The following is a 15395-nucleotide window of genomic DNA, read 5'->3' on the forward strand; positions in this document are numbered from 1 at the left end:
TCTTTTTTTTCAAAGTGCTGCTTTAACCATCTCAGCTTCAGGAGGACCCGGGTTGGAAAAACCTTCCTGGGCTGGGTTCTAGGCTGCAGCTCTGTCTCTCAGCCCCCTGCCGAGGGCTTTGCTGTATGAGGCTTTATCTACTCGCCAGTTACAGTCCAGGGGCCAGTTCCTTGTGGTCCATTGATTTCAGTAGAGCTCTGCTGATTTATACCAGCTGAGGATCTGACCCAAGTCCCGCCATCACTGCTGATCTGAAGGCCTGGGATGCTCCTGGGGCTGGTAATGGGATCTGCAGCCTTTTGTCCACGTGAACTCGGCTCTAGGCGACAGTAACCGAGGCTCATGGCTGAGGCTGGATCAGGACCCTGAGTGTGAAATGTCCCAGTGCAGGCCCATTGCTGCAGACACCCCCATCCCGGGGCTGATTGGCACCCTCGGGGGCTGTGTCGGGGGCTGCGTTGAACGGCATCCCGAGAAGTGAGCCCTGTAGCAGACTGGGCAGCCCAGGGGAGAGGCTGCCCTGACCTGTGCCGCACCTGGGGCGGGGCTGGAGCGAGAGGCTGGCTCCAGGGCTGTCAGTCTAGCACTTCACAGCTGCGGCCTATTCGATTAAAGAGAATAAGCCAGAGCTACCCTGAGATTTCTGGGCGAATCGTCATCGCTCTCCTTTCTATCCCAGCAGGAGCAATCTTAAACACTGCTACGAGGCCTTTACACATCTCATAAAACAACCGCTGAGCCCTGTCCAGTCCCTGTGGGGCACTGGCGAACCAGAGCGCCGCAGAGAAACAAGAGCGCTCTGTCTCCCTCCCCTCCCCTTACGCAAAGCCCAAGTGTCTGTCAATCCAAGTGCAGGGCTGTCCTCACCGATCTGCACCTGGGCCACATAGAATGGCAGCAAGAGAGGGAAATGCAGGCATTTGGGAGGGGGCCCATGAGGCTTTCAGAACCCAGGATGCTCCCAAATTCCAGAAGCTTTAAGAAAGAATCACAGTCACTGCTCTGTCTCATGCCCCACTGAGTTCTGGCAGCGGGGTGCAGGTGTCCCCTGCACCCCAGAGAAGGGTCCTGGGCTGGCAGCATGTTATTTAAGCTGCAGATTAAGCCTGCTGGCTAGCACGCCCAATGGAACAGCATTTCCAGCCTTACCCCTGGGTTTGGATGGCAGGGTAGAGTTTCCCTTCCCCACTTCTTGGAGATTTCCGAGCGGAGTGGGTTTCCAGGAGGGCTGCACATGAGACAGGGCAAGTGGCCTGGTGAACAGGTGTGTGGTGGGTGCCCCAGGCAGAGGGCAGCACGGGGATTGTGAGGGGGTTGCAGCAGAGTGAAATGGCGTGGGGCAAGGGGAGTGGGCTGTGACAGCAAGGACAAGGAGTCTGAATGAGGTATGATGTGGGGGGGATCTGGCAGTAGCCAAAGACTGAGGCAAGGTGGGGATAGGGGTTTGGGGGATCCCTGGGGAGGGGAGACCCAGATACTGTGGGGTACTGCAGGGGGAAGAACCCTGAGAGAAGGGGCGGTCCGGGAGGGACACCGGGGCCAGCGGCAAGCGAGACACCGGCTACTGAGTGGACAGAGCTAATTCCCAGGACGACCAGCAGGAGGCGCCGTGCCAGTGAGTCACCGCATTGCTACAGACCCCCACAATTCACTACTTGGATTGTGATTAATGAATCAGACAACAGGAATTGGCTGACAACACTAGAATTTTTCCTTGAAGAAAAATGTCTTGGTAATTGCCAATGGTGGTAATGGATACATTGGGGAAAGATGGGTGGTTTAGTTAGTGCAGGGCAAATCTCCAAAGGTTTGATTTTCAGTTGAGATAAAAGTTCAGGTCCCCCTAACGGAATTGCACACATAAGGTAGCATATAGTTATAGGTGCACATCTGTACGTCTGATTTTGTTTGTATGTGCGTTACTGCGACAGTGTGCGCAGTCATGATAAGTGTGCACATAACTGACTAATAAAAGATTTAACCAACCCTCTGCACAGGTACCCGTGATAACTATACATGCAAATTAGTGCATTCAAGTCTGAAAATGCTCACACATTTTTGCATGTGCAGATGCACATGTGTATTTCTGAAAATCTGGGCACAGATATTTATCCAAACATTGAGTCTGCAAAATTGGTCTGGAAAGCTCAAGGAAACCAGTGGTCCCCCCATGAATTTCAGTTCCAGAAATACAACAGCATGACAGCATTTTGGGTTCCAATAATACCTGGAAACCAGAAGTGAAGAAATGAACAATCATGATAAATAATAGGAGGGAAAGTCATTGAAACTTTTTGTGAAATCCCAACAAGATTTCATTTGGGATCTGATCTGAGTTTGAGTGAAGGTTCAGGTCAGTTCTCCTGTTATATGAACCAGCTCACCAATCCCTAGTTTCCACCAGACGTCCTCTGTAAGGTGTGCCTGCGTGTGGCAGGGTCTCCGGGAACGATACAAAGAAGCTCATTTCGGAGCATGTTTGTAAGTGTAAAAGAGCATCAAGGCAGCTCTTCTCTCATGGTTCCCCATGCCCTTTGTGTAGCGCTGATAAGAAAATAGAAAATACACAGCAGATTAAGATATGTGCTTTGCATTCTGATAACCATTATCTGATCTAAATTAGATGCAGTGGTTCCAGCCGTAATGAACTGCCTCCTGCCTCCTCTGTTCTGTTCACTTTTATCTTACAGTGGTTGGCCTACTGTATCTCTAATCCTCCCATCTTTTCATTTTACACTTCCTCTTTCCATTAAAAGCTTTACCTCCTCAAAGCCCTGGATGGCAGGAATTCAGAATTAACTCAGGATGTTTCCTGGTATAAGCCACTGTTGCTTAAACCTGACCCCCACTGCTGACAGGCCTGCAAAGCCTGATAATGCAGTGATAGGAGGTGCAAACGTAGAGACCTGCCTCGGGAACGGGTGGGGGCGGAGGCGCAGGGAGAGCTATTTGTGGGAGGGCAGGAAAATTCTTTGATAACCATATGGCAATGCAAGAGAATGTCACACTGGGGTTAGCCAGAGTGACCGCCTGTTATGGTCCTACATGTACTGAGCCCGACTGTGCTTCATTTCACACCCACGTCCAACCGGCATGAGAGGAGAATCACGACCATTGGAGGTTTCAGGACCTCACCTTCTGAACAGAGGTGCTCCAGTGGGTAATTCTCACCTAAAGATCCTCCTCCAAGCAAAACGGAATGACTGCTTGTGCTGTGGATTGTTGTGCCTCTCCAGACACTTAGAGCAAAGACACACTCCCTGCCTGATTTCAAATTAGGGGCCAGGATTTTCAAGGTACCCAGGTGCCTAAAGATGTGGCTAGGCCCCTGTCCTGCTTGATATTACCTTGGTTTCAATGGCAGATGCTTAACCTGCTTAGGTACTTTTGCAAATCCCACAAAGTGCCTACCCTCATTTTTGGGTGCCTAAATATCTTTGAAAAGCAGGTCCCAAGAACCAGAAAGAATGAAAGCAAAGACTGCATGAGACGGCAGACAGTGTTTATGGCTCCTCTGACAACTTAAAGTCATTTGAACACAAAATGGCTGCCCGTCTCTGCAGACGGCTGAGTCCTTGCAGATTTAAGGGTGCAGAATACAGAAACCAAAGGCATCACAGTTGCACGACTAAATACACCACAGGGGAGAGCTCAGATGGTTAGATATTTAGTTCGCACAAGCATGTGAGAGTTTGGATGTTTCTCCAAGCCTTTTCCCAACTACCTGGGCTTGCAAATTCAGATTGGAAGCCTGATATCCATATGCTTTCTTGTGAGACATCTGGAATGCCCAGCTTCCCGTCAGGTGGGAGGAAATTACCCCGAGTATGGGCTTTCTTATGTTGTCACAGTACCGCCTGCTTCCAGTTCCAGCCATGACGAGGAAGTACAGGGACAGCTGGGGAAAATGACAAAGGACAAAGAAAATGCTAATTAGACTTGTATTGGGTGGAAAAGATTCAGGTTCACATTGGACTTGGCTGTCAGGGAAAGGGTGGGGGAATCTAACTTTGTACCATGAGCCCGGTGGCCAGATGCTAAGATTGCAGCAAGCACTCTCTGTGGAGTACTAAAATGTCCTTGCATCTTTAGGTTCTTCCCCCAACTCCCTTCCTGCCCCTCCGTGACTTGGACATTCCATCAACACCCCTCCCCTATCTCCTCAGCATAAATAAAGGAATATAAGATCTTCTCTCTGTTTCTTCCCACCCCACGAAGTAAACACATGCCAGGACAGCCCCTTTGCCCTCCCAGCGTGATTCCTGAGAAGAAAGCCCAGTGCGTTTTGCCTCTAGGCACAGTGAGGAAATCTACGGTCAAGCCACTGAGCCAGCGGCAGCCCCCACAGCCCCCTATGTATTAGAGTTTCCCCCGCTCTCTCATTTACCAAGGTGGCTGAAATGTGGCTGTGTGCAGAAAGAGTTAAACCTTCCTCTTGAGAAACAGGATCTGCAAACATTAACATTGTTCCACCTGAAAAGCATAAGAATAAATCAGAAAGGAGCGACATGCATGCAAAGAATGAATAGTAATAAAAATGATGTGCAAATGTGCCACAAAAAGGTAATTACTTTTCCCTTCATGGCTTACGCTTTACAATCTCTTCTTGGGAATTTGGGAAATGGAATTAGAATGAGGAATTTGTTTTATCTGGAGTGTAAACTTGAGCTGGGAGGTAACTGCCCTCCGTTTGTATTCGTCTGCGTTGGCTCCTCAGCCGATGAAAGCCATTAACCTTCCTGCTACACCTGCGAAATGAGCATGCAGGAAGCTGTGGGGAAAGTGATATATAGCACACACGTCACCCAGCACATTTGCTGTCACCAGGGCCGTGTGGATGCAATTTGCAGACCTCCCTGCACAGAAGGAAAGGATCAGGACTGCCAGGGGCTGCCTTTGCTGATGGATTATTTTGTCACATCAATCACATTGTTGGTGGAATCACCTGCATGAAAACCAACCAGCTCGCTGCCATCCCATCCCATGTGGGTCTCGCTGAGGCTGAGGGCGAGCAATGCTAATGACATTGCAAAATAATGCTCTTTCTTTTAGAGAGGAGAACTCCTTGGATCCTTGTATCACCTCTCCCCCGACCACCCATCCCTTCAGAGGGCCCTGTATCAGAGCCACTACAGCTATGGTTCAGAGTGTACTTGGAGACAGGATACTACAGTGGTCTGATTCAATATGGCAAGTCTTATGTGTCAACATAAGCACGCAGTAGAAGAGAAGCATTACGTGTTATGTCTTAGTGTTTGCATACATCTGTGAGATATGTTGCATTGAACTAAAACACTAACTTACATTCAGTCCCATCAAGTAGAATTTGTAAGAAGGAAAAATAAACATTATAAAAGAAAACTATCTGAAGCAAATGAGTTTTTAAACTGCTGATGAATCTAACTGAAGTGACTTCAAAATTATTTTTCACTGTGAGAGGAAGCAGATCTTTGTGAAATGACTAGGAAAAGAAAATTTCAACTTAAAACTTTCGGAATGATAGCAAAACAATATATCTATTATGTCCTTACATCTGTATACAAACAAATAGATGCATAGTATTACTGACAACCTCTTGCTGACAAGCTAAATGAATGTTGCTTCAGATGACAAAATCAATTCTGCTCTCTATTTAAAAGCCTTTAAACACAAGAAAGGTGATCTGTCTTCTTTATAGTAGCTGCAGGTTGAAAGGAATGGTGCCATATTAAAAAATCTGCTGGTGGAAATCTAAGGGTCATTTTCATAGCATCAACATAACTTTTTGTGTATGTAGGAAAAGAGTGAGGAGAGGAGCATGGCTTTGACTGACCTTTGAAGTTACATTAATCTTCTGGAAAGTAAAAGGTTTTGATTAACCCTCACAGCGAACTTAAAACAATTGGTTAAGTCGCATCTTTATCCCTGGCAACAAAAGTCCTCTACTCATGCACAGCGGGAGCAGAAATGGTGCAGGATTAGCTCCCACCAGTCTGCTCCCGTCTTGGCTGGGAGCAGACACCTGTAGCAATGAATATTGCAGCTCGGTCTCTGTGGCCCATCTAGTCTTCAGTATCTTTGCTGAGATAGCCAAAGGGGGAAGGAGGGAAGTCTGTGAACTCCTGTGTCATTTTCAAATGCACTTAACAGAGTTGGAATTTTCTGAATCTTTTTTAAATGATGTTTAATATTTCAGCATGGTAATTTTGGCTAATATCTGCTGAGAGTTTTTAGTAGCACTGTATGTGAACACACTGACTCGTTATGACTTGTATGGAATGCTTCTGTGTCCCCCATTGTGGTAAGAATTGTCATTGCAACTAGAGCTGAGCAAATAATGGAAAAAAGTCAGACTGTTCTTTAGAACTGAAAAGTGAATTAGAGATTGGACATATTTGCAACCCTTTTGTGAGCACTTTCCAAGGATATTTAAGTGTTGGAGCTTTATTAGCCAGAATGCTTGCAAAAAACAAATTTTAAGCTTGAATGCCTGAATATTTCTTGACAGTGAATGTTGCTTTGTACATTCAGCTGTAAAATACATGATTTGTGTGGTTACATAAGCCATTCCATCAGGAAACAGAAAGAACAGTGTGTGACTTATGGAACCAACCAACACAGTATGAAGTATAAATATTACAAAGCATTACATCTTTGAAATTCACTTGCTGTTGGTTAGTCACATGGTTGGATGACACATGTAACTACTAACCAGCACAGCCTTTATATACAATGATGTTGGTAGGTAAATAGAAGATCATCCAATAAGGGAACAGAAACATGGAATTACCAAAGAGTACAAATTGTAATGTTCCCTGAAGAAATTAGGAAACAGTTATGAATCCATTTGAGAATTTCACTGTCTGTTCACAGGCCTTTCACAAACAAAGACAACATGAACTGTATAAATGTTTCCCTATAATTATTTGCTCAGGTCTAACCAAAACCATCCAAGTACTGTGTACTAGACACTATCACATCCTAGGCTCTATACCAGCATCTCATAGCTCAAGGAATATTTTTGTCCTTGCTGAACTTTCCAGGTAGAAGACCCAAAGTTAGTTTGGTGTGAACAGCAGGAGAATCAGAATCTGTTGTCTCGTACACGTAGTATAAATCTCCCACTGATATCAGTGGGAAATATGCGGGTAGCTGGAAGGCAGTACAAAGGCTTCTTATTCTGCATAGCTGATCATTTGCTTTGGAGGGCCAGACCTTGCCGTCAAAGTGCCTCAGTCGGCATATCGGTATTTCTGGGTTCTGTAAATTTACCAAGTTTATAGCAATTCATCCTTGAGTTTTCTGCTTCAGCATGTTGCCAAGAGAGACACTGACCGATAAGAGAGAACAATTGCACATAACCTCAATTACCCAAGGATAACAAGGCCCAGTACACCTTTAAGATATTGGTAATATTTGTATCTATTCAGCTTTTTCAGTGCTAAAGGCAACAATTTATATCCATTAGGAGCAGACAGTTGGATGTCAAGTTGAGTCCTGGCATGCACCTCAGCCCCAGCTTCTCCTTGATGGGTGCCATATATCAAGCCATAGATACTCAAGGATTTTGTCTGCTGCTCATATGGACATTTAGTCTCAGAAATGTCATTACACTCTAACGAGCGGCTTTGAAGCACCAGCTCTTCAACCTGCCCAGCTGCTTCTAGGGCCTTTATTACTTCACTGGAAAAACATAAACACGCCGAAATTCCTGAATTGAACTGAAACTCTGGCCTGCAGATGAGGCCGCCTGGTATTCTGTGGATGACTGATTAAACGGGGAAGGTCACTTTAACAATATAACATCTCGCGCTGACAAGCTGATCACTGAGTCATCTCCTTAAATCTCTTCAGTTAATTTCTTTGCAGCACTCTTCAAGATTTGAAAATCAAAACCAAACTGAACCCTGATGGATTTATCCCCTGGAGTGTACAGCATTTTCTGGATTTCCCTCCCACTGTGCTAAGATGTCACACACCATGGCCACCACTTGACAAAGCATCCCTTTTTAGGACAGTAATTAAGTGCTGTCCTGAATAGGAATGGATTTAAGCACATGCTTAAGTGCTTTCCTGGATTGGGGCCCATGCAAGTATTGTAGCAATTAAGCACATGCATGGATGTTCCTGAGTAGGATGCATTGTCGCTCTGTGTCTGAGTGCTTTCCTTGGAGTATGAGGTTAAAGCGACACAGTCAAGGCCCCAGATTGAATACTGAGTACAGATGTGGTCTCCTCATCTCAAAAAAGATATAGCGGCATTAGAAAAGGTTCAGAGAAGGGAAACTAAAATGATTAGGGGGTTGGAACGGGTCCCATATGAGGAGAGATTAAAGAGGCTAGGACTTTTCAGCTTGGAAAAGAGGAGACTAATGGGGGATATGATAGAGGTATATAAAATCATGAGTGGTGTGGAAAAAGTGAATAAGGAAAAGTTATTTACTTGTTCCCATAATATAAGAACTCGGGGCCACTAAATGAAATTAATGGGCAGCAGGTTTAAAACAAATAAAAGGAAGTCCTTCTTCACACAGCGCACAGTCAACCTGTGGAACTCCTTGCCTGAGGAGGTTGTGAAGGCTAGGACTATAACAGGGTATAAAAGCGAACTGGATAAATTCATGGAGTTTAAGTCCATTAATGGCTATTAGCCAGGATGGGTAAGGAATGGTGTCCCTAGCCTCTGTTTTTCAGAGGGTGGTGATAGATGGCAGGAGAGAGATCACTTGATCATTACCTGTTAGGTTCACTCCCTCTGGGGTACCTGGCATTGGCTACTATCGGTAGACTGGATACTGGGCTGGATGGACCTTTAGTCTGACCCAGTACAGCCGTTCTTATGTTCTAAGATTGAGGTTTTGTAAAAAATAAAGTCAAGGGTTTAATGACAGTTAATTTGAAACATAATATTTTCACAACTGCTTTTAACATCTGTGAAAATGGCTTGATATACCGGTAATTTAACCATTGCTGTGCAGTGCCTTTCAAGGGATGGCGGGGACCTAATCTATTTAGGTGTTTTTGTCAATCTCACCAGGTGCCTATTTGCATCTCTTAGACATCAAAATTCCTTTGGGAACCTGACCTTCTGTCACAACACATTTTTGTTTAGTATAGTTCCAGTTTGAATAAAGAAGGCAATAGGTATTGGGTAGCCCACAAGAACCAAGAAATGAAACAGACCAATTTGGTTTCCTCATCTCAGATGAGTGAAATGTAAGAAGTAAGGCATAATTAAGTAGATTACATTTGTCGGATTATCTCATTAATAATTCAGAGATTTACTAACAGAATGGATAAGGTAAATCCTTTGAATTTGTTCATCTTAATTTTGTCTCTTTAATTCATACCTTCTTATAAATTTTCTTCTGGCTCTTGCTAGTTTCCCAAATGCCACTAGATTTCTGATCAGAAGTTGTAACGCTTCCTTTGAGACATTATATATACCTTGTCTTTTGGGTGAATATTTGGCAGGTATATGGGATTATCATCAGTCTCTTATCTATCACACTGCAGATAGATAAAGCATCTGTTGATAGCTTTAATATTATTATTTATTATTCTTATAGCAGTATAAGTGTCTGTCAAAGACAGCTCTCTATCCCAAAGTGTTTTCAGACTAATAATAAATATAATTATTAATAATTAGCTCTTCCATCTCTAGAATTCAAACAACCTTGCTAAGATAAGTAAGTATCATAGTGAATAATAATACCTACATACCTGGTTCTTCATCTGTAGATCTCAAAGCACTTTGCCAAGGTGATCAATATCATTATCCCCACTTACAGATGGGGAAACTGAGGCACGGGGTGGTGACGTGACTTGCTCAAGATCACACAGCAGGTCAATGGCAGAGCCAGGAGTGACGCCTAGGTCTCCTGACTCACAGTTCACTGGCCAATCCACTAGGCCATGCTGCCTTCCCTTGCAGCTGATCCGCTGTGATAATGCTACAGTTTTGCTCTCACGGATTACCTGAATTTGTTCACCTCACACCTGGGCAAGTGTGAGGCTAATCCCTTTTGATGTTGTTCTTAGGGGAGCCAATAGGAGGCAGCATAGAACTGATTTGAAATATGAGACTCTTTTAACATTACCTTTAGTTAGCAAATTATTGTTATTAGAATTAGAGAAGCATCTACAGATTTCAGCACCATAGTGCTAAGGAAAGGTACACACACATAACTCAGTGGCAGTCCCTGCACGGAAGAGCTTACAATCTAAATATCAAATGAGACACAACAAACAGGCAGGAAGAGCACAACACAAGAGGGCAATGACAAAGCATGAGAAGCAGCCGTCAGGGCGCTGTTGTCAAGTGTTGTGTAGGGACCAAGGCAGGGTTAGTTTTAAGGAGGGATTTGAAGGGAGACAATGAGGTGGCCTTGTAGATGTTTCTGTGGAGCTCCTCCTTTGATAAGGAGCAGCAAGGGAGAAAGCACAAACGAGCTTGTTAGGAAATCTTACAAATGAGCAATCAAGACTGGCATCGTCTGTGGCACAGAGACAGGCGTCGACATGGCAATAGCAATGAATGCAGGGCACTTCCTTCAATACTGCACACTGCCTGCAGAGCAAACCTCTTGATGGACAGTCCTAGAAATGCAAATATAATCAGGAGCTGTGCGCATATGTCAGAAAGAGAATAGACCCCATGGATCTCAAATCAGCATGAAACCTAAAAACTCACATGTTTTGCTAAATATGTAAATTATTCTTCACTAAAAGGGATCTTGAAGAATGACTGGAGTGTGTACAGCACTGGATGGCCTTCCACCCTCGGAGTTTAGCCGCCCAGCCTCTGCTGACTCTAAATCCTATGCAGTCGACTGGAAATGTAGCGGTGATTAACTCTCCCACACATGGACGCAGAAGGAATGTTATTTTTTACCGAAGTTCTGTGTCTCTGGAGCCAGGGATTGAGATGAGGCAGCAAAGTAGGCTTTTCAAGAAGGGGTAGAATCCCTGCTCCATTGAAATCTGTGGGAGTTTTGCATTGCCTTCGCTGTGCCTGAGATTTCACCCCTGGCCCAGGTGATGCGATCTCCTGTCCAGTCAGGACATGATGGAAAAACAAACTAAGCCATTCATTAGTTTTATGTAAGTTTTCTGTTGTTCTCAAAGAGCATCTCAGACAAATGTAAATCTATTATGCAACCTTCATTTGAGTGAGTTAATCCCACCACAATAATTAGGGAGTGAGACAGTCTGTGCTATCGGCACATCTGTATCCCTGCTCAGAGAAATCACTAATGCTTTTATATTCTCCACGAGGACAGGGGCCAGATGGCTTTGGGAATGAGGTCTCCGCATATAGCCAGGAATTTTGCCTCCTTCCCCTTTGGAATAAAACAGATTCTTGCCTGAAGCCTCCTCATCCTGGCATCTGATTTTTCATTCTCTGAATGTTGTCAGTCTCAGGTTTGTTCCAGGGCGCATCACACCCACTGCAACGCTGGATGAAACCGTGGCTAAGGCATCGGCCCTCCGTTTAGCTCACCTCATCAGACCTGATTAGACATGCTGGGAGCTCCCAGAGGAAAGACTATCAGCCCTGTATACTGTTGAGATCTCACGCAAGCAGCACATAGCCCACTCATTGTCTCCCTGGGTGCCACAGGCAAGTCTGACCACTTAAAGTGGAATTATTTCTGGGTGGCAAACCATAAAGTTAATTTGGTGCTAAACCCTTTAAACGGAACCAATTATTTAAGAGTTAATGTCTCTTCTGGAGGTCTCTGCCAGACAGTGGCTGACTAGAGCAGTTAAGGGTCTGAAGCCAGAAAAAGGCTATTGTACAGTGGCCGTGGTAGGAGCCTGAAGCGCTATTGTTGAGAAGGGGCTATATTAGGTCTCTAGTATTCCAGGGGTTAGAAAACATTGCCTATTAGGGACTCGTCCCCTGGGTTTCTCACATTCGGCTAGGCCCTCGTTGACCGGCAATGCTCACATAAATGCTCTGAAATGGAAACGGACATTTTCAAAGCAGAGCACCACCAAATGTGCTTGCACTTGAGGAGCCAGGAGAACCGTACATTCGGAGCTGCAAGCAGGCATTAAATCAGCAGTAATAACCCACCGAATAGCACTAACTCAGACAGAACCATCGGGATATTTAAGTAGATGCACTGCCCATGTTGTTAGTGTTCAGTTGCCTTTTGCTTTTGCTCTTTCTGATGCTATTCCTTAGCCTTCCCATGTGTCAAGGGGCATTTCTATTTGCAGTCAATTATTGTCACCACAACTCTCCTCATTAATTTCTTAAAACAAAATTCATAACACAATAAAGCAGTAAAGGAATCAAGTGTTTGTGCAAGCACATGCTCCTCAGAATTCAGTCACGCTCCCAAATGCATTTTGTTTATTTTTTAAATTGTTAGTATACAGTGTTAGGTTTCAATACACAGGTGAGGAAGCCTGGGGTGATGGAACAATTTGTATAGTGGGGGAGCTGACAGCCATTTAACCGGACTGCAAACCCTGTAAATAATGGAAACCACTTCAAGAAGGGGGTGCGGCTCCAGTTCCAGCTCCTCTGGAAGAAGTAGAACAAAGGGCTACCTTTGCCTTCTCAGAAATATCATAGAGCAAAACTATCAGTCCCTCAATGCCAGGAAATGGAGACTTGACCGCTTAAAACAACTCAAGATTTTCACAAGCAACTAATAATTTTGAAGGTCTCCACTTTTGGGGTGTCCTGATTTTCAGACAGTGCTGAGCACCTGCCCTTTTAAAACCAGGCCCTCTGTGCTTACCTCAGGGCACCCAGAATCACTAGTCACTTTGGAAAATCTTGGCCTTCAGGACTGGCCAGGGCCACAAGAGTTACAAATCTAAGTTTTGAAAAATAGATACAAGTAGTGACTGCTGGCAAAGTCATTGGAATGCTGCAAAACCTCTAAAGCTACTGCAAATGCTAGATTAATAAAGTCCACTTATGGTTAAGCTTCACAAATGACCCTATGGAATGTTTGCAGCTAAAGATTTTCCTTCAGGTTAACATTTTTTGCTAGCAGAGTCATATATTATTTAATGAATGGAAAAATTATTATGTTCCCATGAATTACATTTAAAAAGAGAGCTTTAAGTGTCCGTGCTCAGGTGTTTGTTTTGTTTTGTTTTGTTTTGTTTTGCTAAGGCTAGTTCTGTTTCATGTTCCCAGCCATGTTAAAACACTTGTTATGTTTTTTCTCTCTCTTTTTCTCTCTGTTTTACAAAACAGTAAACACTCTTTAAACTGAAATAAATCAATGAAGTGCAGAGGTAGTGGGCTTATGACTTAATTGAAAGCATGTGGGGAGCGCACGGGCTGGGAGTCAGGAGACCTGGGTTCTTTTCACAGCTCTGTCACTGACTTACTGTGTGACATTGAGCAAGTTACTTCAGGGGAGACCTTTGAAGATACAAAGTGCATTGCAATACCTACTTACAAACATAGGGCCGGAAGGGTCCTCCTGGGTCATCGAGTCCAGGGCCCTGTTATTGCAGGCAATGCTGTCATGTAATCCTGTTCTGAAACTTATCAAGCTCTATATTAAAACCATTTAGATTTGTTGCCCCCAACCACACCTGTGGGAAGTCTGTTCTTAAAGCTCACTCCCCAAAGTCAATGGGAGCTGGGTGTCTAATTCCCCTTTGAGCCTTTGAAAATATCCCCTTCTCCTGGCCAGGTTTCCCCATCCATAGAACAGGAATAAGGATACCTGGTCTCCTTTGTAAAGTGATTTGAGATCCATGGATGAAAGGTTCTGTGCAGGAGTGAAAACAATTTTATTATTGTTGTTTTTGTTGTTTATTTTGCCCATCTCTCCCCAATACCCAGACTAGTAGTTAAATTCTTACAAGGTCTCGGTAGGTTTCATAAGTTCACAGAGAAGCCATTGAGAAAGCTCCTATGTTTTACAGAAGATTTGTCCTTCCTTTGCTTGCTCTAACAGTGTTGTTCCTTCATTTTGCTCAGGCTTGGCACTGATTTTGCTAATAAGCAGCAAAAAGAACTTTGCAGACTCCCCGACCTGGAACTGAGGGTCATTTCTGCAAACGCTGCACCTGACTGTCTCACTGAGTAGTTTTCACAAATTCTGGGTGACTCCCCTGGCCCAGGGGAGTTCCGATTGACCCAGAAACGTGACCAGTCGGACGATGGAATGGAATGGAATCAGACAATGAATCCCAGAAAGAGGAGGGGGTGAAGCAAAGCAGCCCCCTTTGGATGCTCTGGCCTGCAGATGCAGTGCTTTTGAGAGGAAGAACCGACTCCAAATTTTCCTGAACTAAGCTGGCAGGAACATTGTAAATTTCATTGGTTTCTTGTTTCCTGAAAGCTCATAGCAGAGTCCTTCATGCCATAATTAATCAAAGGCATTCATCGCATCAAAGACAGTAGCCAGACTACTTTGAACCCTCTGATACAGCTACAGGCAGCCTGGGGGTGGTGCCAATTTTTAGCTGCTTTGCAAGGCACTCCGGTATTTTCAATTAGTCAACAGCACCCAAAAAAACCCCTGTCTGCCAATATCCACAAGGGTCTCTCTCTGCACTTACTGTCAGTGCCCCTCCGCGCATTTACCCAGCACAAGGACCTGTCTAGCCTCAGACACTTGTCGTGTGACATGACATAGGAGAACTAAACCAAAGAATTCTACTGGCAGCCAGTGCCACAGAGATTATGGCTCTGGCTATTGTGTGGAGATAGCACCAGTGCTCGGCACCAGCACAGACAGGGACGGCTGTCCGTGTACAACGGCACGGGTCAATTCACGGGTCAATTGTGTTGTTTCAAATCAATAAGCTCTTTCCTTTGACAGGAACCTATTGGCTTCCTTAACACATGTCCCTGTGTCATTGCTGCTCTGTGATAGACTGCCCCTTCCTGCCATTATGGAACAAGCTACTTTCCTTGCTGATGATGAATGAAGGGCACATGGGTCAGAAAAGTGCCCAGAAGTCTAGCTCTTTATCCAAAGCCACCGTCCAGCTGTCCTGATTCCTGCAAGCTCAGGCTGCAAAGCGCATGAAAACGTTCCTGAGAGCATGGAGCTAACTCAGCCCGGCTCCACATCAGCCGCTCGAGGGATAAACCCAGGCATAGGGCCCCTAGCAACAGCAAGTGCGCCCCGGGGTTGTGCCTGTGGCAGTGTATGCCCCCCACTTCCATTATACCAGTGAGCCCTGGGGACAGCACAGCCCTGAGAAGTGAGAGGTGCTGGCGGAGGAGGGGAGGAGCCAGCACAGACAGTGGATGTATTTGATTTAGGGACCTTAGCAGACTCCGGCAGCAAGTCTCCTATGGAGCCTGTTTGGGATTAAACCTGCTCTCCCCCGGGTGAAAACCTCCCCAGCTGCAGGCTGGCCTCCTGGGTAGAGTCTGCATGACTCTGTGCCAGCCAGGTTGAATCTGGCTCTGTGTCTGT

General features: G+C 45.1%; 1 long non-coding RNA gene across 1 annotated transcript in view; it reads right to left on the reverse strand.

Moving 5' to 3' along the window:
• Window positions 1-3496: 3496 nt before the first annotated feature.
• LOC101936019 (uncharacterized) overlaps window positions 3497-15395 on the reverse strand; it is a 34976-nt gene continuing 23077 nt past the window's right edge. The window contains exons 3-4 of the long non-coding RNA XR_256090.4: window positions 4388-4473; window positions 3497-3898 (exon numbers count right to left, since the gene is read on the reverse strand). This is a non-coding gene — a long non-coding RNA (uncharacterized LOC101936019). The remainder of the gene's footprint in view (window positions 3899-4387; window positions 4474-15395) is intronic.

The sequence above is a fragment of the Chrysemys picta genome, chromosome 21, assembly GCF_011386835.1.
Source record: "Chrysemys picta bellii isolate R12L10 chromosome 21, ASM1138683v2, whole genome shotgun sequence".
Lineage (NCBI taxonomy): Eukaryota > Metazoa > Chordata > Testudines > Emydidae > Chrysemys > Chrysemys picta.